Here is a 26,170-nt window from a genome sequence, read left to right as displayed (position 1 = left end):
GCCCTGCTCCTGCAGCTCGGGCCCTTTCTTCGTTTTCTAATGCTGTCCAATCTATCTTTTGGTCTCCCACCTCCCATTCCTTTTCTTTGAGTTTCTCATAAACACCGGCGGGTAATAGGACTTTTAATATTTTCATAATGTCGGGGTAGGTATACTCTCCCATGAGTAACATGTCTTTTATTTCACGGTGGAAACCTGCTGGATCCTTGTCATGGCTGGGTACTACTTTCTTCATTTCCAATAATTCTAGTTTAGTTATAGGCGTGTACACAAACACGCGTGTAAAGTTATTACCGTCACCTCTGATTGGGTGTACTTCGCGTAACGGGTTCTGTCTATCTATGTGATACATTTTTCTTCCTATGATGGGAACTGGAACGTGTTCTGGGCATACGAAATTTAAATATTGATTTCGGAATTCTAGAATTTCTTTGATCAAATCAGTACCTGACCCTCTCCATATATTCGTGAGTAGTTCTGTCAATATGTCAGGTAAGGGTCCTGGATCGGAGTGTTGGCTTTTATATAATATAAGGAGGTGTTGAATCATGTATATACTAGCTAAACGCTGTTCGTATGGGTCAAGATTCAGAAACGTGTGTGCAAGTACATCATCATTGTAGTCGCTGGGACTGTCAGCCCATTGTACTGCTGACCTGGCTAATTCTTGTTCGTCCATGGAATCGAGCATATGGTACCCCCTTCGATCTCAGAGTAATTTATCCGCGGCTTGGAATAGGTGTTCGGGGGATTTTGTATTTAACATAGGATTTGGAAAATGTCTATTATATTCTGGACGTATCGGGCGTATCGGGTCATTAAAGCCTCTAGTATTATTATGGGGTCTTCCTCTACCTACATAAGCTATCGTTTCTAATTGTTCTGATTCTTGCTCCTCCTCCTCTTCTGATTCTACTCTGTCTGTTTCTCGTCTTTCTTTATGTATTCGGTCTACTTCCTTGAGGATCTTTCGACACATGGCGATTATACACGCCTGTCTATCATGTTTCTCTTCTGATATGTTCTGACCCCATTTGACAAGTTTCTGCATGGTATCGTGATCTGCCCCGGGCCTGTCTTGATTCCTAATTACACAATTTATAAAAAAACGTAGTAGTTGTCTTTGGACATCCACTTTCTGGTATTCCATAGCTTCGTTAATACTTTCTGGACCTCGTCCTGTTTGGACAAAGCGATATATTTCGTCTAGGTGTTCACCCATTCCTGGTATCGTCATTAAATATAATGTAGCTCGTCTTATACGTAGTGATGATATGAGCAATTTATCCTGTCTACCTGGTACTGGGTCGTATCTACAATCCACAAGCTGTTCTTTAAACATGTCGGATGTCGCTAATTGGGGTGTACGTTGGAGTGCTAAATCTCTAAGGGTCTGTTTGTTTCGCGGCGGGGTGGCAAACATGTCTGTCGTACCTCCTGCAGCACCATCTGAGGCGCTAGGCACGAAAGGATTCGTTGGACGTAGGATAGAGATTGTAGATGCGGGAAAAACTGTAGAAACGGACGGACCTGTGGGAACTTGTGTAGGAGTTTGTAGTTGCGGGGATACAGACGGATGCTCTTGGTGTTGAACACCATCGGCAAGCGGTATGTGTGGTATGGCATTAGCATACTCGGGAGCTACGTCATCTAAGTAGGAGGAAAGGAAAACGTCCTTTGCTGTTTTGGGATGTGTTTTGGGATGTGCTTTTATCGGGAGCAATGGAGGAGTTAAGTCTTTTGGTATTTCCGGGGTAGCCTTAGGTAACCCTTCGGCCAGAAGAGGATACATACCATTCATAAGAGTGTTTCTTTGTCTATCTACTTGTTCTGAGTTTACTCGGGTACCTTCCTCAATTAATAGATTTTCTCGAGTTTTATTTGAGTTCTCTCTACCTTTCTCCTCCTGTCTGAGCGCTTTTTCTGTACGTCTGTATGATTCTTTACGCCATAATTCAATGGCATCTTTCTGTGACTGTCTGGCTTTCTTTTTCCATAATTCTTCTTCTACTCTCATGATGCAATCTGCATCCCTGGTCCCCGCTGCGGGCCATCTCTGACTCTCTGGTAATTCTTTGGTGTAGTCCACCCATAAATCAAGAAATAATACGGCATCTAGGCCATGCTTATGATACATAAAGTACCCTGGAGTGTCCCTCGGTGGGATGGGAACAGCTTCTTCGAGTACACCTTTTCTAGTTTTGATCTGTCTTAGTTTCGAAAAGAGCGGCATTTTTAGACCTTATTACTAGAACACACTTTATAAAACACAATAATGAACAGTCATTCACACCACAATGTATAGAACATATTAAAACACTTAACATTTAACAGTTTTAACGGACAATGATAACTAATAGAAAACTAGTTACTGACATAATACTGATACTAGATACTTATTTATATGCAAGACATACTATATATACTGCTAAACAGTACAGATACACTGCTGAAACAGTGCAGACCGGATTTGTGTACCCAAACCCGTCTTGACCGGCACAGACTATGTGCACGTTAAGTGCCTCCCCGGTAATGGTACTCACCGGGTAGCTCGGAACGGAAGGCCTCGGAACGGAACTGAAACTGGACCGGACTGGACTCGACTCGACTGGACTCGGAACTTCGGAACCTGGTGGGCCTCTGTATACCTCGGATCTTGCTCTCTCAGCTAGGCTCTGGTCGGGATACTTCGCACTTCTCACCGCCTCGTCTGGGTGTTGATCGCAGCCTCAGTTGCTCCCGCTTGGCCGGAGGGAGATACAGGAAATCCTGCAGGTACGCGTTTTTGTCCGTTCAGCCGTGGCAGGAGACCGGGCCTGCAACGCACCGCCGGCGCGTGAGATGAGAAAGTGTCCCTGTTCGGGCGCCAATTTATGTGGTAAATATTTCATTACCGGTACTATTTTTTATGCGGTAAAGTCAAGTAAGAATAACTCAGTAAATATAAGAGGCAGAATCCGTGGTATTAGAGGTTTTAAAAGGCTTTATTCCTATACAAAGGAATACAATTCGAATTGTAGGCTTTCTATTCCATCACCACGAAAGTTCAGGAAGGAAGGGGCATATATTATTGACAGGTAATCACTTTTATAAGAATTACATTATAGTGTAACAGATGCAGGAGGCGTAACAGTTGATAAGAGAGATAAAAGGTGCATACGTAACTAACAAAGGCGTATACATGGGTGGAACTAAAATACGTCATTAAACATGATGTCACAAGTGGGTGGATCCATAAAAAGAATCCTGCAATGTCAGCAGAAATATTTGGCAGAGATGCGCGCGCAGCCGCATGACGTGTGATTGACGTGCAACTAGAGGGTGAAGGAGACTTGACATTTAGCTCTACATGTGGAGACAGAAGTCTGGGGTTATGTCAACCTAATCCCAAATCATATCTAATATCCTATGTTTAAAGAACTGTGTTATCCAAAAGGAAAGGTCTCTAGGATAGAATCTATTCTATACTGACTGTTAGTGCGTGTACAAGCGTCTAAGTGTCTACATGAGATGCGAGGGGGTAGGAATATTCCATGGTAACGAAGCTATGAATTACTTGCATGAGGACAGCGAGGCCTGGCCCCTTTGCACGGTAGCTGAAGGAATGTTTACCTAAACTGCTAGACAGGAATGCATCGGATGAGGAGCGAAGTAGATAATCTTGAAGGTGAAATACAGTTTTTGGCAGGCAATATGCTGGATCAGGCACCGTTAGCCGCGCAGGGAGTAGGACAAAGTTCATGGATACAAATGCAGGCTCAGACTGGAGCTTTCAGAGGCAGAAGGCAGGAAAAGGCTTGATGACAGAATTCTGGGCCTACTCGCCTGAATCTGTAAAATGTGGAAAGTGAACCACATAAAGTCGGTGGCCTTTCATATTTAGGAATGGAATATCTGACCCATTCATGGCGGATCTGAAAGAGGACATGTTGACGGTGGACGCACATGTATTTGCGTCTTCAAAACTGGAACTGGAGGGAACATACATGTACTTATAGCATGCACATGGAGCCGTTGGGGTCTACGATAGGGGACATAACTGATCACAAAATTCATATTTCCTCAAACGGCAGACCTATTTTTTAAAGAACTTGATTATTATACTTTTTGGATGACCTCGGAGAAGATTCTAAGTATGGTAAGAAAAGTGTTAATGATGGACTACCATGAATATTTCTCTGAGCACCACAGAGAAGCAGTTAAACTCTAACAGACTTACCAATGCATGTGACATGAAGCATGTGAGGCTATCTTTTGCTAAACATGTAAAGCAGTGGTAGATCAACATTTGATTAATGACCTCTTTCGCACCCACTATCCTTCACCATTAAAACTGATCAGCTTTTGTTTATATTTTGTTGTACAACAATTGATTAATTGACTTTACTACATCTTTTTTGTTAGTTCTGAGTATTGGCTAACTTTACACAAAATGGTCTCTACACAAATATATATCTATTCATTTGGCCCTTAATAACTTTGCACCCATTTGACAAATGTCCGCAAAACGTTGCAGACCTACTGCCCCCATTTAATTCTTGGAGACTTGGGAGCTTCGCAGCATTTATTCATGTGGGTGCAAAAGAATTGGGGGGTCCCAACACGGATGTAAAATCCAATGCATTTTAAATACACTTTTGTATTTCGCAAAGCGTAAAACACATCAGTCAGATTTTTACAAAAAAAATGAAGGTTTCCATATTGTTGTGCGCAGATGACCCTCTGGGGGTACTGCAAGTAAGTAGGATAAGTATTTCTTATGTTTTAAGGTTTTTTTTGGCTGATGTGGTACCGTGGTACTCCCTAGGTACATAGTGATGAGAGGTAATTAGCTGATTGGCTAATGACTCCCTTTACAAAAGTTAAAGGCAGCAATCTTGTTTTCACTTTTTACCACTTTATTGAAGTCATAATGAGTAGGGAAAAACATTTATACATTTATATCTATTTTTAAAAAGAATTATGGAGTACCACAGTACTACCGCTGTACCAAAAAAAAGTATAGAAATAAGAATTAGGAAAAATGTAGAAAAAAATATATATAACACTATATTTTGTGAATGTACTGTGCTATAGTGTAGTTTACAATTTTATCACATGTAAATATGCTGAAAAAATGGTACAGTGTAGCACATTAAGTACTAAAATTACTGTGCTACTTGAAATAAAAAACAGTGGCCCTAGAGTGCTGCCAAATACATATGCACAAATAACAATTGAAACCTTAAAAAATTATTTTGTGGTACAGCAGTAGTATCATGCAACTCCCTATTTATACAAAAAAATATCAAGAAACTTAGAAATATTTTGTAAAACCTATTACCACTTTAGTAAAGTAATAATAGCTAGGGCAAAAATACCAGGCAAATTACTTACCTATAGCCGAATGCGTAACGGAGAACATGGGACAAGTCTACCTACAAACAACATGCATACCTCGCACGTTCGCAAAGGCAGTCATTAGCCAATCTGCAAATATATTTGCCATCACTATGTACTGTGATAGTACAGTGAAATACAACAATATTTTGCAAATGTACTGCACAAACTGATCGCAGAAACTTTAAACAAATTACAAGTTCTAAAACAGTTACACTACTTACCTGCACTACCCAAAATAAGCATCTGCGCACCATAATATGTAATCTAGCCTTGTTTTCAGCAAACCCAAATGATGGATATGCAATACACACATTGAAATCAATTATGCAAGATGCATTGAATTTAACCATCTTTGGGGACCTCCCACAACATTAACATATTATACTATATATTTTGGAGAAAAAGCATTTCCATCTTTGGACACAGTTTAAGTTACATTTCTTTTAATTAACACGCTCCACTTTTCATGCTCCAGTACCTAACTGTTTAGTTTATGCCACTCCACTTCACCAAACCACCTACAAGTTCAACCTAATCTCCTGATATTTAGAGCGGATCTAAAAACTTGTCTTTCTAAATCAGTAGCTTAGCCCTGTTTCTGCCCCTCATAAGCACCCCTCGGTCTTATACTCCAGGTCCAGCCCATCTCTCACTGAAGCTCTTTGGTGCTGGTTTGGCTCATGAAATATAAGCCCAAGTTTAAAAATCTTTTGCCCAGTGCTAAACACGGCAATCCCGCTTGATTGTTCCCACCTTATGCTGTGTTGCTTGCAGAAAATTCCACTGGGTAACTAAAATATGGAAACACCAATGTGGTCTGTGCGGGGAAGATGCTCCCCGAGTGTGGCATCCAGCAATATCCTGCCTAATAGTGTGAGCAGTACTGGACAAAGGAGAAACAGCAGCCCTCATCCTCCTCGACCTCTCAGCGGTGTTCGACACAGTCTCTCACTGCACCCTAATACGCAGACTCCACGATGCAGCGATCCAAGACAAGGCCCTGAACTGGATCTGCTCCTTTCGTCTCTGGCAGAAAGCAGCGGGTCAAACTCCCCTCTTTCCTCTCCGAACCTACACCTACCACCTGCGGAGTCCCCAGGGGTCCTCCCTCAGCCCTACACTCTTCAATGTCTACATGGTTCCGCTCGCCCCCATCGTCAGAAACTACGGACTCAACCTTGTGTCATACGCAGACGACACCCAACTCATCCTCTCCCTCTCCAACGAACCCAATACCGCTAGACAGAATTTTCGAGAAGACATGGAAGCCGTCGCCAAATGGATGAGAAACAGCTGCCTACAACTAAATACCAACAAAACAGAAGTACTCATCATGGGCCCAAACCCTGATGCATGGAACGACACCTGGTGGCCCCCCGCCCTCGGAAGCCCACCCACCTCCACTGACCAAGCACGCAACCTCGGAATCATACTGGACTCCGAGCTCAAAATGGACTGCCAGATAAACTCCATCTCATCCTCCTGCTTCCACACCCTCCGCCTCCTACGTAAGACCTTCGAATGGATCCCCCTCGAACACAGAAAGACCGTCACTCACGCCCTGGTCACCAGCAAAAACGACTACGGCGACCCACTCTATGCCGGAAAAAACAAAAACCTCACAGCAAGCTACAGAACATCCAGAACGCTGCCGCAAGACTGGTCCTCGACCTGTCAAGACACTGCCACATCTCCCAGCACCTGCGCACACTCCACTGGCTCCCCATTGAAGCTAGAGTCACCTTCAAGATGCTCACCAACGCCCACAAGGCCCTCCACGACACCGGACCAGCATATCTGAACAACCAACTCAAATTCCATGCACCCCAGAGGACCCTACAATCTGCCCAGCTCTCCTACGCTGTGGTCCCCCGCACCAGAAAGACCAGATCGGAAGGCCGCTCCTTCTCCTTCCTCACAGCCCGAGCCTGGAACGCCCTGCCGCTCCACCTCAGACAGACAACATCGCTCCCCATCTTCGCAAGAAACCTCAAAACCTGGCTCTTCGACAGACCCCTCCCTTGATGGACTGGAGCCTGCTACCCCCCAGTGCCTTGAGACCCTTACGGGTGAGTAGTCGCGCTTAACAAACACCTGATTGATTGATTGATTGAGCAGTAGACCATCTTTTCCTGAATTACTGCAATATATTTGAAGGTCTTGGCACAGATGTAACAAGGTCCCGGCAATGGTAAAACCTTAAAAGTTTAAATAATTATACAATGGTGGACTTTTACCAAAGCACACTAAGTTTATCAAAATAGATATAATTTGCTTTGAGAAAAGTGGTTTCAGAGCTTGTAATCAATACCTTGAAATGTTTATTTGCTTACTGGAGTCAGGTAGCAGCTGATGGGACCTTGTTGGTTTTTAAGGAGTTGATTCACTGCTAGCTTTTACTGTTATTTCTATAAAACTTTCATCTCTGTTGTCTCTTATGAGAGATCCTAAAAATATTTGTATTCTTTGAATCTGCAGAATTACATTACATCTTACATTACATAGCGATCTTACACTGGCGTAGTCGGCAGCTGCACGGTCTCCAAGGGAAGAAGAAAGAAGAACCCAACAAGCCTCAACTACACCTTTAAACATCGTTCATCTTTTGGTAGTTAGTCAACACTCCTACCTCAGGTACTGTTCTTTTTTTCCTTTTCTTTCAGGAATGTTGTTCTTTTAAATTAACGGGAGCAACATTCTTTCTCAACTCTTCCCTCCAGCTTAAAAGTCGTTGACATTTGATACAACCTTATCGTTTAATTTGCGCTTCAATACCCAGCCCTGGAGGCCCTCTCGAGTAACTGCCCTGTTTTTTCTGGTGGTAGTTGTGCACAACTTGACGTGTGAAAAGCTCCTGGTTGTGTTTAAAGCGTGACTTTGACTTTATTGCCTTTCGGTTTTGACCCGCCACTTTTTAACTTGTCTGGGAGCAAGGCGCTGCAGGTTACGTGTACGAGGGCTGCTGGATGTGACTTTTCAAATGACTTCTGCCATTTTGAGGAGAACGTACTCTTTCCTTGTTACTTCTGTTGGGAAGCTGTTTATGTTTGAAATTACTTTATTCTTACCTTGTCTGATCCCCACTAGGGTATCTCTCCAAGTTTCCTCAAACTTTCCACAATGTTCCAGTTCACCACTCTCATCGGATTCCACTGTTGCAGCTCCCTCCATTGTCTCGGTAGTTTCCTCTCAGCATTGCATGGCTCTAAAGTCACGAGTTACGGGTTCACGCATTTGACCCTGCGTGACCCTTACAGCTGCCATCTTGTGTTTACCGCTGCTATTAAGACTCTGTAGTCACGGGTTACAGCTTCACACTTTTAACCCTGTTTGACCTGGGCAACTGCCATCCTGTGTTTACTGCTGTATTCAACTGAAGGCTGCATGCCACTTCTGTGACACGCACACACACACACAGTTGGAGTTATTTGCAGAGTCGTTACCACATACATTCAACTGAAGGCTGCATGCCACGTCTGTGACACGCACACACACACACAGTTGGAGTTATTGCAGGTAAGTGTTGTGCCAACCTGCTTCCCACTTCTGTGACACGCACACAATATTCAAGTTAATGTATTTTTTTATATATACTCTTCTCTCCTCTTTGGCGTGCATTATCAGTGACACGCAAACTTGAAACCATCATTTTAATAGATAATATTGTTTTAACTTGTCATCTCAATACAGCGTGTCTCCTCTGTGACACGCACACATTATCAGTGACACGCACACTTGTAGCATTTATTTTAACAATAATATTCAACTGTTTTAAATTGTCATTGCAATACAGCGTGTATCTTCTGTGACAAGCACACATTTCTCTATTTCTTTTGTGAGACTTTGCGAGTCACCATGTTCTTTCAGTTTTAATTTGTGCCCTATTTATGCTTGGTGTACTGCTTACATAGTTTCAATGGTAAATTTATTCTGGTTGCTACATACTCACAGTTGGTATAAGTAATCTGTGTATCACATTTTCCCTTTTAGTGTTATAAAATTAATTACCCTGGTTTTACCTACTCCTGAGATCAACCATGCAAAATGTAACTGCGCCTCCATTTTTCCTAATGTCTCCTGGGGAACCTCCCATTAAGTGGCAGAAATGGAAAAAAGTATTTGAACGTTATGCCAGGGTTTGTGGAGTAAGTTTAAGTGCTGAACGTAGGTCTTCTCTTCTGCTTCACTGTTTAGGTTCTGAAGGGCAGGATGTTTTTGACCATTTTCCTGAGCTTAGTGATGCAGAAGCGAGAGACCTAAATGAATTTGAAATTTGTTTACATTACCTTCCCAAGGTTAGCACTATATTGGAAAGGTATCAATTTGCTAGAAGGTTGCAAAATGAAGGTGAGACTGTTGAGGCTTATATTACTCAACTAAGGAAACTCGCATCAGACAGACACCTCCTTCAAACAGCAGCTAAGTAACTGAAAGCCCCTCTCTAATGAACAAGTTACCGCCCTGATGAATACCATTCATTCAGGAACCCCTAAGACCCATGTCCCCACTTCATATACAATCTTGGAAGAACCATCATCTTCCCCGTGCTCACTGCTATTATCAACACCTCTATAACCACTGCCACCTTCTCATCTTGCTGGAACATGTAGAAGTCAACGCTCTCCTTAAGAAACAAAGCGAACTCCAACACCCTCAGCAGCTACAGGCCCACCTCGCTCCTGCCTTTTCCAGCTAAAGTAATAGAGAAAGCCGTCAATACCCAACTTACAGACCACCTAGAACTCCATCAACTCCTAGAAAGCTCTCAATTAGGCTTTTGCACCAACCACAGCACAGAGACAGCCCTCATTGCAGCCACTGATGACATAAGAAACATCCTCAACTAAGGAGAAATCGTTGCACTCTTCTTCCTTGACCTCTCCGTAGCTTTCGGTATGATCTCCCACAAGTCACTATCAGAAAGCTTTAGCCCTTGGGTATCTGCAGACTGGCCCTGAAGTGGATATTCTCCTTCCTCATGGGCTGAACTCAATGAGTTAGACCTCTCCACTACACTTCAGAACACAGGAAACTCATCTGGAGAGAATCTCAAGGATTGTCTCTCAGCCCAACACTCTTCAACATCTACAAGACACCCATTGCAGACATTGTCAGAGCCCACAGCCTCAAAGTATTATCCTACTCCAGCAACACACACCTCAACCTCTCCCTTACTGAATCAACCAGCACCACCAAAGCAAACTTTACCAACTGCATGAGCAACATCGCTGCTTGGATGAAAAACAACTGCCTACAGCTTAACACAGACAAAGCTGAAGGCCAAATCTTCAGTATCAACCACTCCCCCTGGGACGTCTCTTGGTGGCCATCCCAACTTGGCCCCTCACCCACTCCTGCCGCCCATGCCAAGAACCTCTGGATCATCCTGGACACAAACTCTCCAAGAGCATACAGATCAACACCGTCTCCTCATCATGCTTCCACATATTGCGAACACAATGCATGATTTTCAAGTAGATCCCTCTGAACACCAGACGAGCGGTCACCCAGGCTCTTATCACAAGTAGACTTGATTACAGAAATGCCCTCTACATTGAAATCCAGCCTATGTCCTATGAAAATTCCAAACCATCCATAACGCCGTTGCCAGAATCCTCCTGAACATCTTGCGAAATAACCACAACTCTCCACACATCAACAATCTCCACTGGCTCCCAGTCGAAAAACATGTAAGCTCAGGCTATTCATCCACGCCTACAAGGGTTTCACAACACCGGCCTAGCTTACCTCAACCACTGCCTCAACTTCTCTCATCCCATCTGTGTCCCAGGCACGAGACCACCTCGCTTACATCAAGAAAGTCAAAAGTGGACAACGCTCCTTCTTATACCTCGCAGCCAAGAACTGGAATGACCTCCAAAACATGCCTGAACTTCCCCCTACCTAATGGACCTCTGAAGGAACCTCAAGACATGGCTTTTCCAGATGAAACAGGCAGGATCTCATTCTCCCCCCTCAGGCCTGCCCTACTCAGTGCCTTGATACTCTCACGGGTCATTAGCCACGCTCTACAAATTCACATAACATAACAACAAATGTGCTGCATGAGTGCCAGAAATACTTAATTCATAAGCTTTGATTTAGGGGTGGGTCCCCGGTAACTGCAGTTCCTTTTATTGTTCAGGACATCAGGACATCAGGACCAAGTCCCAATGTACAGTAATGGTGGGCAAAACATTTATATCCAACGGTTGGCAAGCTAAACAGATTGTTTAGAATTTTTTGACACAGTTTTGAGCCTGCGAACCTGAAATTGGTGAGAAGTTCTACTTTCATGTCGAGGATGGTGTCATTCTTTTCAGCTTTTTGAAAAACAGGGCTTCCTTTGGAAACTAAAATAGGATATTTAACTTTTTGATGACCCCTTTTTTTGCCGCCCCCTACACAAATCAGATGCACTTTTTGTTATTTAAAAATACTGTACATAAAACAAATAAATTGATGTGGTAACACTGAGCTCAGGAAATATGCGACCTGTATAGATTTCCTCAAGTTCTTTAGAGAAACAGGAGGAATATTACTCCAAATATACGAGTAGCCTATAGATTCGAATAGATTAAATGCAGTGGCGGCTCTCAGAGGTAACGCTGTGAGGCGGGGCAGGCCTGGGTGGGGGGGTAGTGGAGTCTGACATATGACGGCAGTTATTTAATTATTTATTTACTTTCACCTTTGCCATCGTATGTCCGACTCCACTACCCCCCCAGCCAGCCCCGCCCCCTCCCCGTCATACCACCCCACAGCGTTACCTCTGCGAGCCGCCACTGATTAAATGTACTACCTCTGCGAGCTGCCACTGATTAAATGTATTATTGTAAAGCTCCGGATATTTTAATTTAAACCCATTACAAAAACATTGAAGCGGAAGACTGGGTCTTGGTTTATCAAAGTGGACCCTTGAGTTAATTACACTTCATTTTTAGGTGAAATGTATTTACCTTAAAATGATACATTTGTTTTATCACTGCATGTCATCAGTGCAGGGTTATTAGCGTTAGCTGCAAAATCTGTACTCAAAATGCTTGTGTTAGTGAATGCTCCCCATATATTGATTTTAAGAAAAAACACTGGACAAAAGTTTTAAATACTGGTGTGTTGTGAATGAGTCTTCAGGAGGAAATGCCTTCATTTCTTTCCGAAATCTAGAAAAATGTTGTTTTCTCATTTTATTTACTCCATCACTTGATGAGAAATTGCAAGAAAGATATTAAACTGCTCATGTTCAACTGTCAACTTCTGTCTCACTTCTTAATAAAATGCAGAGTATGTGGATGCTTTACTTTGAGATCAAGGTTATATATTCTAGAAGTTCAGACTGGCTGAATAATACTGTAGCCTCGATTACGAATGCCTCCTAAAATTCCCCCACTCATGCAATCCACTACTTGCATGGGTGTACTAATTTTGAGTTGATCAGATTCACAATCCATTTTTTCCAGAGATAAATTTCAGCAGGTCAAACCTGTCAGAATTTATTGGGAGTAAATATGGTGACATCTGGATTTTGCTGACCTGGTAATTGTGCAATAATTTATGAACAACTAATGAGCACTAGTAAAATAGGTCTATATGTGACGGATTCTTAAGCAAATCTATGAGATTGAACATTGGGCATATATTATTATACATATGTGCGTACAATATATAAGAATAAAAATGCAGCTGGTAAATAATGAGTTTGTACTCGGGCATATGTTATTGTAAACTTCTGTGTTTGATGAGTAAAAATGATGAAGCATGTAAATAATGTTGGCACCTAATACATTTATGTGAAGCCATGTTTATTTATTTATTTATTTATGTGTTTTGTAGAGCGCCTGAAGGGCTATCTCTGCTCTGCGGACATGCAACAGAAGGCTGATAGGGGGCAAAGATTTAGAACAAAACAGTTTTGAGGAACCTTCTAAAATGAAGATGGTCAGGTTATTGTCTCAAATGGGTGGGGAGCTGGTTCCAATAGAGAAGAGCAAGGTGAGAGAAAGCTTTCCTAACCATGTGGGATTCTTAGATATTTTTGCACCTCACCTAAATTAGTAAGGTATATTCAGAAGGTGACATACTTTATGAACCTTTGAGTAAATATTTAAATTAGCATTTGCACCAGTTTTAGCACTTTCCATTGTTATAAGTGGAGCATAGTTTAGGGATAATGACATATGCAAAGCGAATATAAAACACTTATTCATTTAGTGATCATTAAGTGCCATCGTGTTTATAAAAAGGAGAGAAAGTACCCTGACACATATGTAACAGCGTATGTTGGCCTTTTTTATAACTTTCTTGGTCTAAATGACAACTTTAGAGTTTTGTTGGTGAAATGTATGAGTTATTGTGGTTGAACAGCACACAATCACTATATCATTGAAATTCTGACGCATATTCGGTTCTCTGCAATGGGAAACATTCTGGCATAGTCAGTAGAATTTCTACCTCTACTAGTGGGAAATAGGAGTATTCCCTGAAAGTTAGGTATTTTGTCCATTTCCACTAGACTAGTCTCCATTGCACACTACGGGGTGGGATGTCATAATGTGATAGTGACACTAGACTTAATGTTTGGCAAATGTCTGTCCCAAGATCCAAGGAAGACTTCTACTACCTTTACTCAGCTTGATATAGCAACAGAACAGTATAACTAGATTGGGTGGGTGCTCATCCAATGCAGTTTGGTGGGCCCGAAGGAGAAGATGTAGGTGATATTACCATTTGAGTGTCTGCCATGGATGCAAATCCAAATATGAAACTTTGACCACTAAAGAAGATTTTCCATTATTTATCAGTTTCTTCATTACCACCCTATTCTAAGTCTAATTTAACCTGCTTGAGGCCAAATTCACAATATTGCTTCCATCTGCAAGTTTGGCTTACACACAATTCTATCAGCTTTTAAACCTACTTTGGCAATTCCTAAGTAGTCATTTTATAACTGTAACATGAGTTACTCTCACAGAGAATATAATTTGAGAATATCTATCCACAGAGGTGGGGACTAGAGGTTCAGCCAGTGATTAATTTGAGCTGGTGGTACAGGTTGGGTCCATCCTCACTAATTTCTCCGGTCAAAGGCTTACTTTACATCATCAAACTTTGATCCAGCACAAAAAATACAATTTTAGGAAAGGGGGAAGATAGGAGGAAAAGAAGCACTGGAAAACAGTGGCAAAGGGAGAAAGCAGGGATGAATAAGAACCTGCTAGAGTGAGATAAAGGAGCAGGTAATGAATGATGGTAGAAGAATGGGGCATGGTGTGAAATTAAGACTAAACAGCCTTAGAATTTGATAACATCGATGTCAAGCATTAACAGCGCTGGGCGTCAGAGAAAAACATTGTGCACCAACAGTTATTGTTTTACAAATTAAGCACTCCTTGCTTTTAAAGATATGTTTTATATCGAAATAAAGCCAACTTTGACTGACTGACTGAATTAAGCACTGGGCTCAGAGAAAGAATGTCCTGGAAGTTTGGAAACCACTGCATACAAACTTGTTTTGGGGTATTCACAAACATTTTTCCAATGAATTCCTTCCCTGTGTATAATCAAAGAGTGACTACTGTCACTCCTTTCAACATTGAGAATAGCATAGGAACACTTTCAAATTGGTGGGGGCATGGGGAATGATACTCCTCCACAGGAAAAACTATTGTCATTTTTTTTTTGCTGAAATTTTGTTTATTGGGATTTTGCATTACGAACAATAATTGCGACTTGCACCATCTTCCAATGCGAAAAGCTTATAACCATGCAATATGAGCATTCCCTCCTGCAGCAAGGACACACTATTGTCAAGAAGAAAAAAACAGAAAACAATTCAATTGTATTCATGAAAAGACGTTTTCTCATGCACTATTATACAAGGTGCATATTTACTCGTGAAAATGTCTGTATGGTCATATGTCCGATCTCGCAAACATTGTCCAGGAATACTCATGGGGATCTGCAACGTTTTAATGTTACTTCGAGGGGACCTGCGATAATTGAAAAATAATACTAAATTACTCTTATTCATGGTCATAAATCTGTGGGTGCAGATTTCTGGGTTTTTCTGAGATTCTGGACCTTGGAATGCAAATGAGCAATTGTCAGACAGCTCTCAGCTACTTCCACCTATCTCTCTCCAGAACGGAAAAAAATCTCTTTCCCTTCAAAACAAGGACTTGACGAGAACACATCAGTGTCAAAGGTATTGTCCTCTTCATAGTTTTAGCCACAGATGTGGCTTCTCGGATGTCGAGTGGGCCTCCGGCCATATGTAGGCATGTGTGAGAGCCCTGCTAAGTACATCTAAGTATACATAAACATTTCAGTTGAGCGGTTGCATTCCTAAGGGTGTCGCGAGCAGCAATGAATTTATTGAGAATTCTGTAGAAACTGGTACAGGGTTTCAAACAAGATTGATCGTAATCTAGCTCTGGCCAGGGAGTCTGTCAGGGAAAATACTGAATGGTGTAAGGTTTCCTATTTGATTATCTTAAGCATTTGCGACAAATGTTAAAACACCATATCTGTACCACATAATTTACAATCTGTTCCAAAGCAAACATGTGGACCAGCTGTGGGGCAGGAGGCCTAAAATTAAGATTATTTGCATGTGTGTGGCTTTTAAATTAATTTTCTTCAATCCATTCATTGAAGCGTGGTGCTCATATGACAAATGCCTGTTCGTTTCATAGCAAGTTTTTTCTTCTTTTAAATATTAGCGATCGTCCCAATGAAACACCTACATGGCTATTTGTACAATATGTGAGTCTGTTTTATGATCTGACAGATACATTTTATAGGGTACTGCATGCGGCAGATGTTGTTTAGTTTGAGAGAAATGCCGTCATTGGACCAAGATGGTTTTGGAGGTGAGATATTTCAAATGCAGAACCCGAATCTTCTCTTCTTGTTCCATAAGCAGTTTGCCTGCTTTTTTTCAAGTTATTATTAATACCATGTTTTATTCATATGCTAGACGCAGGTACTGAGAGAGAAACATTTCTTGTAGCACTTTAAGGTCGAATTAAAAAGCATTTTGTGCTTTGAAGATGGACTGTTTGATTTCTAAATTTGAAAATATGCTTACAAATTTTGAAATGACACTAGTATGACTGATTTGAGATATGCAAAAGTTTGCAGTTTGTTGAGAAGGAGTGGCATTTTCTGCGTGTGGCACTCTGCTAAAGTCTTCAAACAACGTAATCTTCTATGTTTATCTCTTTCCTTGGTTAAGGAAGTGTACATAAAAATGCATTTTGTTCTAATGTAAAAAACGGGAAGGGAACACTCCCCCGTGTCATTAGTGTTCACAGAAAAGGGGTCGCCACAGGGAAACAAGCTAGGGTAAGTTAGTGTAGGGAGGTAAAAGGGGCAGTAATTTCGATACAGGCTGGGCCCATCATTTACTTGATGAGGGTATGCAGTGGTGAAGGTATACAAGGAAGGTATTCGATGTTGAAGGTGTGTTGTGTAGACTCTGACTGTTCTGTTTCATACACACTGGAACTTATTTTTTACCAAGCTATGATTAGTAGACCTACCAGAAATTGATCCTTTGATGCATAGGAAGCAACAGAAACATCAAGCTAAATATCACCTGTTATGAGCCAAAGTCAAGCCCAACTTTATTATGTGAGTTAACAAGTGGCTACATGCAACTTGAGGAGTGCCTTAAAAAGGCAATCTTTTGCTTTTTTCTAGTTACGGTATAGCGTTTTTGGTTTGATAAAAATATGCCATATATATTAATACAACACAAATAATAATCTCGGCCCCCTGATGTACCGCTGTAAAAAAATTGTTGTCCAGAGATTTTCATTTTTGATTTGTGTTTTTGGATCATTAGAAAAGTAATTTAACTTGGGTAGACATTGCTGATACAGGCCAAGTTATTCTGGATAACATTTTTAAAAATGGCAGATGTGTTGCAGTGATGAAGTAATATTTCAGGGGCAATGAGACCTATATACTTCATTCAGGTGTCAAAACTTAGGTTTGGGGGTCAAGTAGTCTTGTAGAGACAGAAAATTACTCCTCAGAGCAACCCTTCTGCCATTTTCCAAAATGACGGCTATAATAGGGGAAGAAGAGACATATATAGAAAGGAAGCAAATAATAATAATTTTTAATCCTTTCACATTCTTTTTCTCTCTCAGCAAATCCTGTTAGAAACTTCACAGGTTCAGGAGTTAAAGCTCCAAGCATTGTCCAATTTTGCTCATAGTGTCATCACCCATAAGAATATGTGCCTTGATAAGAACACTGGGTCAGGTTTCTTGTACACAATATGAAGCGGGATTAAGTGTCTTTTCTTACCTGTTCCATAACGTAGCCATAACTCTGGCAATCCTTAACTTATGAACATTGCAACTAATCTAAGTAGCACAATAACATCTGTGTCATTTGACAGTACAATGACTCGATTAGGACCATTTTGAACAGCAGTCTCAACGTGTGGCACAGCACGAAGGTCAGCTCCTTCCAATTTGCTGTTAAGTTCTTGGAGAATATGACCCGTACGTTTTGACTATATCTCTGCATTCACCAACTCCTCATTAACAATCATTCCACTTGCAAATAATTGGAAATTCAGATTTCACTGAAGCATCAGCAACGTTTTGGCGAGTTAACATCTCCAAATTCATCTTGTTCAATATTGATAATCACAGTTTATGAAGTTGCACAGGTGTAGATGTCGAATTTGTGATGCAGGAAAGGTCAATTGTTCCACTTGTCGATATACAGCTGATTCTCTCACATTCTTTGACAGAAAGTTCAAGATAACTATCAAAGACAATGTGCAGTTCTTGCAAGGTACACTCTGACTTTCATATCTGTAGAACAGTCTGAATGACCTCTCTGAAGTTTTGCATGGATGAAATCTTGACCATTCGCAATTGTGACACATAGTCTACAACAAAAGCAGTTTTCAATGAAGACATCTTTTTTAATTATAATTCTTCAGATGAAAGTTTTTTATCCAGCGAGTTTGTGCTTCACTGGTTTGGTTGCAGCATCTCCATAAAATAATGTGTTTGTTGGAAGAAGATCATGCGACAGAATGTCCTTAATAAAGTCCCCCCTTTCTTTTGCTACATCCATCTCTCTATGTGCTTGCGAAAGTTGTTTTTTTGAAACCTGTTTTGTAGTGACTGGTTGGAAGAAATTCTTACTATGGCAATTAAAGCATGGAAGTTTAGCTTAAGTAATTATGTGAAACAGCTTTTTCCCTTTCAATACAAATCTCTCCCGCTCGAGTCCTACGTATTGTTTCGATTCATGTCCCAGGACATCTAGCAGATATATCTTTTTTTCGTTATCAACATATTCTTTGGTCACAAAGTTGTGTAGTCGCGCAGGCTCAGTCATTTCAAAGGGGTTTCCTTGCTGCTGTATGAAATGAAGAAGGCTGTCATAATGTTTATTAAAACCTTCCACTCTCTTTCCCTCAAGTTCGTGGTGAGGAACAGTTTCATGATAGTCCATTAACCCGTTCCCCGCTCATGAGGGAACCACTCCGTCATGAGCCACGGGCGCGCTGTGCTCATGACGGAGTGGTTCCATCATGCCGCGGCCGTTGGCGGCCGCTCCTCCCACACGGCGCTAATTCCCCGCCTGTGCGGGCGATTAGCGCAGTGGGTGGAGTCATGACGGAACCACGCCATCATGAGCACAGCTCGCTCGTGACTCATGACGGCGTGGTTCCGTCATGAGCACAGCGGCGCCGTCAAGCCCCCAAACCCCCCCAGCGCTGCGGCGGAATTCGCGCCACAGCGAAGGGGTTAAAGTTGAATTTGTCATCTCTCCGAAGACATTGCAAATAGAAATAACTTCATGGTAAACTAGCTGCCATTGAGAAAAATATTCACTTTTATGTGTCTGACCAACAATTCACTTAGAACTTTTCTGTAATCTGTGGATCGTATGTTCCAGTTTCATATCTGGAGCCACTCCATTGAACCTTCACTCTCGGTCTTTCACCACAAAATGTCTTCGGATGAATTTTCAGCAGCGGCATGGTTTTTCCACCTCTAACTTCTTCACTCTTTCCAAATACCAGGACCTATATCTCAGGCAGTTTATGCAATTGAATTTGCGAAACACAGTAATCATTGACTCCACAGTCTTCACGTGCAGCTCCGAATCACATTCCCGATCAGCATGTTGCAAGTTTTTCACTAGAGCTATCATGTGTAAATCATCTCCCCAGTACTTTCAAACTTCTACAAACTTGGTTTTCAGGTTTTCTGATTTTGAACTGAGTGTATCGAACATTGCCTGGCTTTGCATTATGTCTTTTGAATGAAGTGCACCCTGTCCTCCGTCACTTCTGAGGTAAGATATAGAAAACCTTATTTGTCATTCTTGTTTTAGAAAGCATTCCAACGCAATGTTTCTATAGCCTCAGATATGATGAGCATACCTTGTAACAAACTATCATAATGAGTTATGCTCAATACTGACTGGACAGTTTTGTTTCCAAAGATTTCAGCCTCCATAAGTGCATTGTCTATGCCACTGAGATAACTTCCTGCACACTGCAATGCAACTTTTTTTGTGTGGAAAACACTCATAATTAGATAAAGATCATCAAATTGTACTGGATTGCTAAAATAAATTCAGCTACAATGGGGAAAACACCTACATTGCAGAACAATTGGCAGGATAGGCTGGTCTTCAAGCTGAGTACGCACATTTTGGAAATTGTTTGGAGCTGTGTATACTGTTGCTTAGTTAGTGACTGGAGATGTCATCACTGGTAAAAACCCAACTTTCTTCAGTGGGACGGTATTCTGGGAGACCAGAGCATGAATTCCAGTCCACAATGGAACTGGCTTTTTTTTCCTTCAGTCTGTTCCAAATAAGAAAGATCCATGTCCTCAGCCATTTTGAAACTTTCTGGTAGAATGGGAGGTGTTCATGGCTTGTAGTGATTTTGCACACTTTGGCAAAGCAGTTGAGGTATAATTTTGCAGCTTCATTTGTTTATGCCTACAGCTGATTCAACTTGTTTCCCAGCAGCTACCTAATTGGTACAGTCTTGAAAAAAGCACCATGACAGTATTGTGTGTGCTGGATGCTCCAGAAAAAGAAGAGCTGTCTTCAAATTCAAAGTTATCAAGAGTAACAATGTTAAATCCTTTCCTGGGGTGAAGGGACTTGGAAGTGGTGTGCTGTTGGATTCACAAGATTTTATAGCATGAGCTGTTAACAAGTTCATGCTCCTTACTATGTGATTATAACTTGCTGATACATCAATCCTATTAATTGAAGTGATTATCTCTCTACTTTTGCACTTGCCATAGATTGCGTAAGCAGTCATCATTAGTAGCGGAGTTTTTGTTTTGCCGTGATGTAATTCATTAAACATGATTTGGAAAAGACAGTACATTTGCACAGCATAAGCCTGTCGGTTCATGGGATTGGCTTCCACTTCTTCGTTTATATCTTCAAAGCCATTGTTATGCGCCTGCGTTAGGCCCCTGTAGCAACACTACACATTTATTTACATTGCCATCTTTCTTCACAATAAAATGAAATGACAACCTTTTGCACATATTTTTGTGCATGACATTGTTAGATTAGTTTCTAGGAACCTGCTTTGCTTACACATTTCACTTCATGCAACATTATCATGATGCTTTGAACACTGACTACAAGGCCTTTGCACAAGCTGTACAATGTCCTTCTATCTTTATCCATGGGGCAACAGGGTTATATGCAGACCCATAACAATGCTAATTTGTATATACATCACAAAGATGCTTTTTTGATAAATAAATAATTTCCAGGGGCTAGCCAGAGGAGACACTTCTGGTGACATCGAGAGGTCCCTGCATGCTAATGCTTTGACAGTCAGCTATCTCACATTTCCGTGAGGGGCGTCCAGCTCATGACCAAGACAGGGTTCTACATTCTATCCCACCAGTAATGGGGTTGGATCATCCTGTGGGAGGATTCTTGACTATACACATTAACACACACCCTAGACACACAGAAGGAAGGGATTGCATAAGAGGAATATGCCTGAATACTGGCTTGTTTTATATGCCTGCATATATATACACTGTTCTTAGCACCATGATGGAACTAGACCTGTTATTCACTATTTTGGTGCTTGTAATCACTTTCATATGCTTCTGTTTATTGATTATCGCAGCACATGTACTCTACACAAGAATAACGTTGGTTCAATAAATATATTAAACAACGTCCTACTGTGTTTCCTCTGAGAACAAGAGTGCATGACTGACTGAGTGAAAGGGTTCTAGATCTGTTACCACGATCCCTGAGAGGTCAGGGTTGTCATGTTCAGTGATTGACAGAAACTATTCGCTCCCTGTTTGGGTGAGGGAGGCTGGTAGTGGCACTGTGAGCTAGCTGGTCTCTAGGCCAATATATACTACGGGGTGCATGGAATCAGTCTAGGCACCACACCCAAGTTGTATGTTGTCCACAAATGTGCAGATCCTATTAATTAGTGGGAACTTTACAACGCCACCATCAATGTTGTCAACTTCTATTCTGAACTCATGAACTTTAGTTTGTAACAATTTTGCTTTGCTAATATAAAACAGTGATGTAAAAAATTGGTAAGACAACATTAGGTATTCTTGTTGACCCCATGATTTGTGAAGCTCTGGGGCATCACAAAAATTGTCATTAAGTACAAAATCAAAATCTGTGGCTAGCACTCAAGATTGGCTTTAAAACTACATTTGCCTTTTTAAAGACTGCAAACTTAGCTGAAGGCTGGTGGTTTCGTTTCTGCTGAGAGCTCATTGTACATTCTTATTTTTGAAGCATGCACGCAGGCCGTTCGACTGGGCATACAAATCCACGGCAAATAAATTCTCTTCACTGTTTAGATCAGCTATTCTGCTGAAAATGTCATCTTGTAAGAAAGTAGCTGCAGATAAAAACACATTTGCCCTTTGAAACTCACATAGTTGGTACTTTGCTCTTTCCTCAATCTCTTTGGCTCTTGTTTTGGGGCTATACCACAGATAACACATTGAAGTTCCTATGATTTCTGATTAGTTGCTGGAGGTGAGTGAGAGGTAGCCATTGATCTTCTAAGTGAATGAGCATTGGGCTTGGTTGTCTTCGCTTTCTCAGAAGATTCAGATTCTTGGTGTGATTCACTGATTTCTGCTATTTTTTTGCAATTTTTTCCCAGGCTTTTTCCCATTGTATAAAACTTATAGCACATGTTGTGACAATGTTAAAATATCTGATCCTCTTCACCCATCAGTTTCAATCTTTTGTGAACTACGTCTTGCCATGTTTCTGCAGCATTTTGAACTCTCTTCTGTCCAGCTGCAGATAATGTTACATTTTCTTTCAGATTAGTTTGATATATGACACATTTTTCATTGTTAAAGGAGTCCTCTGATTTTGTAGTTAGCAACACTCTGTCAGGAGATAAAGATCCTCTGCTACCACCTGTTTTGCTCATGTTTAATAATTTGGATCATCGGAAAACCTGAAACTTAAACAATATTAAAAGAAATTACCTATATGATGGCTAAAACACATCAGTATAGAGCCTCCATTTTGCAAAATGGCAAAAGGGTTGTTCTGAGGAGTTATTTTCTGTCTCTATAAGCCTATTTGACCCCCAAAACCTATGTTTGACACCAACATGAAGTATACATATCTCATGGTTCCAGAAATATTACATCATCACAGTAACACATCCATCATTCTAAAAAATGTTGTCCATAAATATTCGGCCCAAAGTAGCAATGTCTATCCAAGCTAAATTACCTCTAATGATCCAAAAACACAAATTAAAAATGAAAATCTCTGGACAGCACTTGTTTTACAGCTATATCAAGGGGCCAGAACTATAACGGTATATAGATTATTAACTCATTGAATCTGTAAAGTACAGAAACTAAAATGTGGTCAATCACAGCTCTCTTATTAGATAAAGCCTTATTGGAAACTTATAAATCAATTCTTCTATAGGCCGAAACTACACATTGCTGTTAAAATCACTAAGCAGATGAAGATAGACTGATTTCTTTAGCCACTTGTTAACTTGCATAATAAAGTTGTGCTTGGGAAGTGGAACAGTTAAGCTTCACATTTAATGAGGGTGTAGCGGTAGGTAGATCGGGGAAAATGTTTTGCATACCTGTGGGGAAAAAAGTGGACATTTGCACAGAAAGCTTCACTCTCCCTGTGCGGACTTTTCCACTTTGAAGAACTCCACAAAGGGAAAAGCAGATCTTTAAAAAAGACACAAGACATTCCCATATATATGCCTGGAAACACTTGCCTGGTAGAACTTTCTAGGTGTACTTTGTGAATTAGAAAACATTTTTTAAGTACACTTTGGTAGAGGCTTCAATCTCAGGTGCAGGAGTGACAAACAGTCCAAAACTATTTGGACAAGAAATATTGGCGATAGACAAGTAAAACAATTGTAGAGTAAAGGGATGAAATGTCCATTCAAAAATTATACTCTGCAAGGATGATTTCTGAATCTGCTTTACAGCACCATATGTTCAGCACTGAAAACCTAATGTGTACCTTGGCAAGAATACCAATATCATTTGATTTGGACCTTAGTAAAATGTAATTACCTGCATTAATGTATACATGATTCATTGGCTTATCTTTTTGTTGACTCATTTGTTGATCTTGGTGTTATTCATTATAGCATTTAACTTTAAATGTTTAGAATACCTCTGAATGATAAATCGTTGGAACACTGTTATGCTAAAATGTGTCTGACCATGGTTTCAAATGGGTTTTATGGATCTGAACGTGTATTTTCCATATTGATGCCACTTGAACAGCTCCATTCTCCAACCCCAAGGGCATAAATGAGAGATTAAGACCATCAGAGACATTGCCACCAAGAACGATGTTTATGTGGTGTCAGGAATGGTTGCAGAAGACTATTAAATCAGAGATGTGGTTGAATGATTTTCTAAAAAGAAATCAAGGAGGAGATAGATGTTCTCGGAACAGTGAAAAAATATATTATGAAACAGACATTGCCATGAAAACAGAATTTAATACAAATAAGGTATAAACATGAGGAGGAATTGGGAACTCTAAAACTATCAGAAAGCTCAAAGACACAATCTTATGACAAATGAAAAGGAGACAGGAATGCAGTTTAAGTTAGTTGGTGTGCAAGTGTATATAGGGTTCGGTAGGCGCTATGAACAAAGTTTGTTGTGTTCAATAGATTTCCAATACCTTAAATTGTTTTGGGGCTTCAGTATCAACAAGCTACATGAGAATACCGATTCAATTTGTATTTTATTTTATAAAAGAGAATGAACTTACACTGTACACTTAAGAATTTGGAAGATTTTAATGCGAAGGTAATAATAAACAGATGCACTTTTTAAAAGCAAAAACATTTTTCATTGAGGAAAGAGAATATTATTAGCTAATATATGCTCCTATGTATAAAAATACAAAGAGTTTGTTTATTGGCAAGAGTGAAGCCGCAGATTTTCTGGTTTTAACCACTTAGATGTTTGCGCAAGGAAATCCTTCAAACCTCAGTTAAGTATATCTTTACCTTTACATCACATGTCAGAACAATATTTTCCAGTTCATAGGGCATTTGCAGATTTACACATATTCATTTTGTATTGTTTATTTTGATAAGTTTTATGTAATGTATACTAACACTTGAGCTAAATTGAAACTGCTTCTCTCAAATTGGAATTTGAGAATTTTAATGTCGGACTGATATTTACAGGTGTGCCCTAGAAGCTACGCTATCTCCTTTGCTCTTTAAGTCTAGGCTGTAACATGTCTAAAGGCTGCTTGTTAATGTTGCTTTGGTTCAATAGTCGCCCAGGGTATTAAACTTCTGCCAGTAAAATTGAAGCATTAAAGAAAGAAAGCACAGACTACTGTGCTCTGTTGAGTGCTTGTTTTCAAGATAATCTCAAATGTTTGGGGTGCTGCTGTATAGCTAATAAAAACGTATTTTCAGGACGTTGGGTTGTTCAGGAAAACAATCCTGATTTTACTTGTGGGGGTCTTTTCCTGATATGACATAGGGAGTAAGTAAGTGAGTGAGGGAGTTACTTAATGACAAAACCTACTTTTCATGGTGTTGCATGTGTTTCTGTTAATGAAAGCTGCTTTCTAGTGTGTCCGATTTTTCAGTAAATTTCTCTATTTTATTACAATGTGAATGTTTTCCCTTGAAGAAAACTCTTGGCCCATGGAGTGTGAAACTCGATTACCTAAGGAAGAAGCACTGCTTTTCGGGGTATTTTGGGTATATTACAGGGAACACTTGCCATTAATGAAAAACTCTTTCCTTTGGATAGACTATATTTCTTATTTGCACTGTAACTCTATGCATTGACTTCTCCAGTGGCGCTATATTAATATTTAGAATGATAGCTATGTTCACAATGTAATTAACATCACTTATAGTGTTCGTTTGATTTTGGTTTGAAAACACACTAAAACATCAGCAAAGCAACACAGTAGTTAATATATAGCGTGGGATGTTCAAATCTGCGCAGAGGGTTTTCGGATTTTCATATATCCTTCTAAAATGCTCGACCATATTTGCCTGCTTTGATGCACCCATGGTGAGCATAGAACAGAATTGTATTAACACACCTTTTTCCCTGTCAATTTTAAGTAAAATATAATGAATTAGAATGGAGGGAAGAAAGTGAAATAAAATAGCTAATACATTTTTTTTGCTAAAGATAGTGAAGGAGAGATATGGTTGTAGTAGAGAACAGTTGGAGGTCCAACACCGCCACACTGTGGGCCTGCTAGCAGT

Source organism: Triturus cristatus, chromosome 6 (genome assembly GCF_964204655.1).
Source record: "Triturus cristatus chromosome 6, aTriCri1.1, whole genome shotgun sequence".
NCBI lineage: Eukaryota > Metazoa > Chordata > Amphibia > Caudata > Salamandridae > Triturus > Triturus cristatus.
This window is presented reverse-complemented; position numbering follows the sequence as displayed.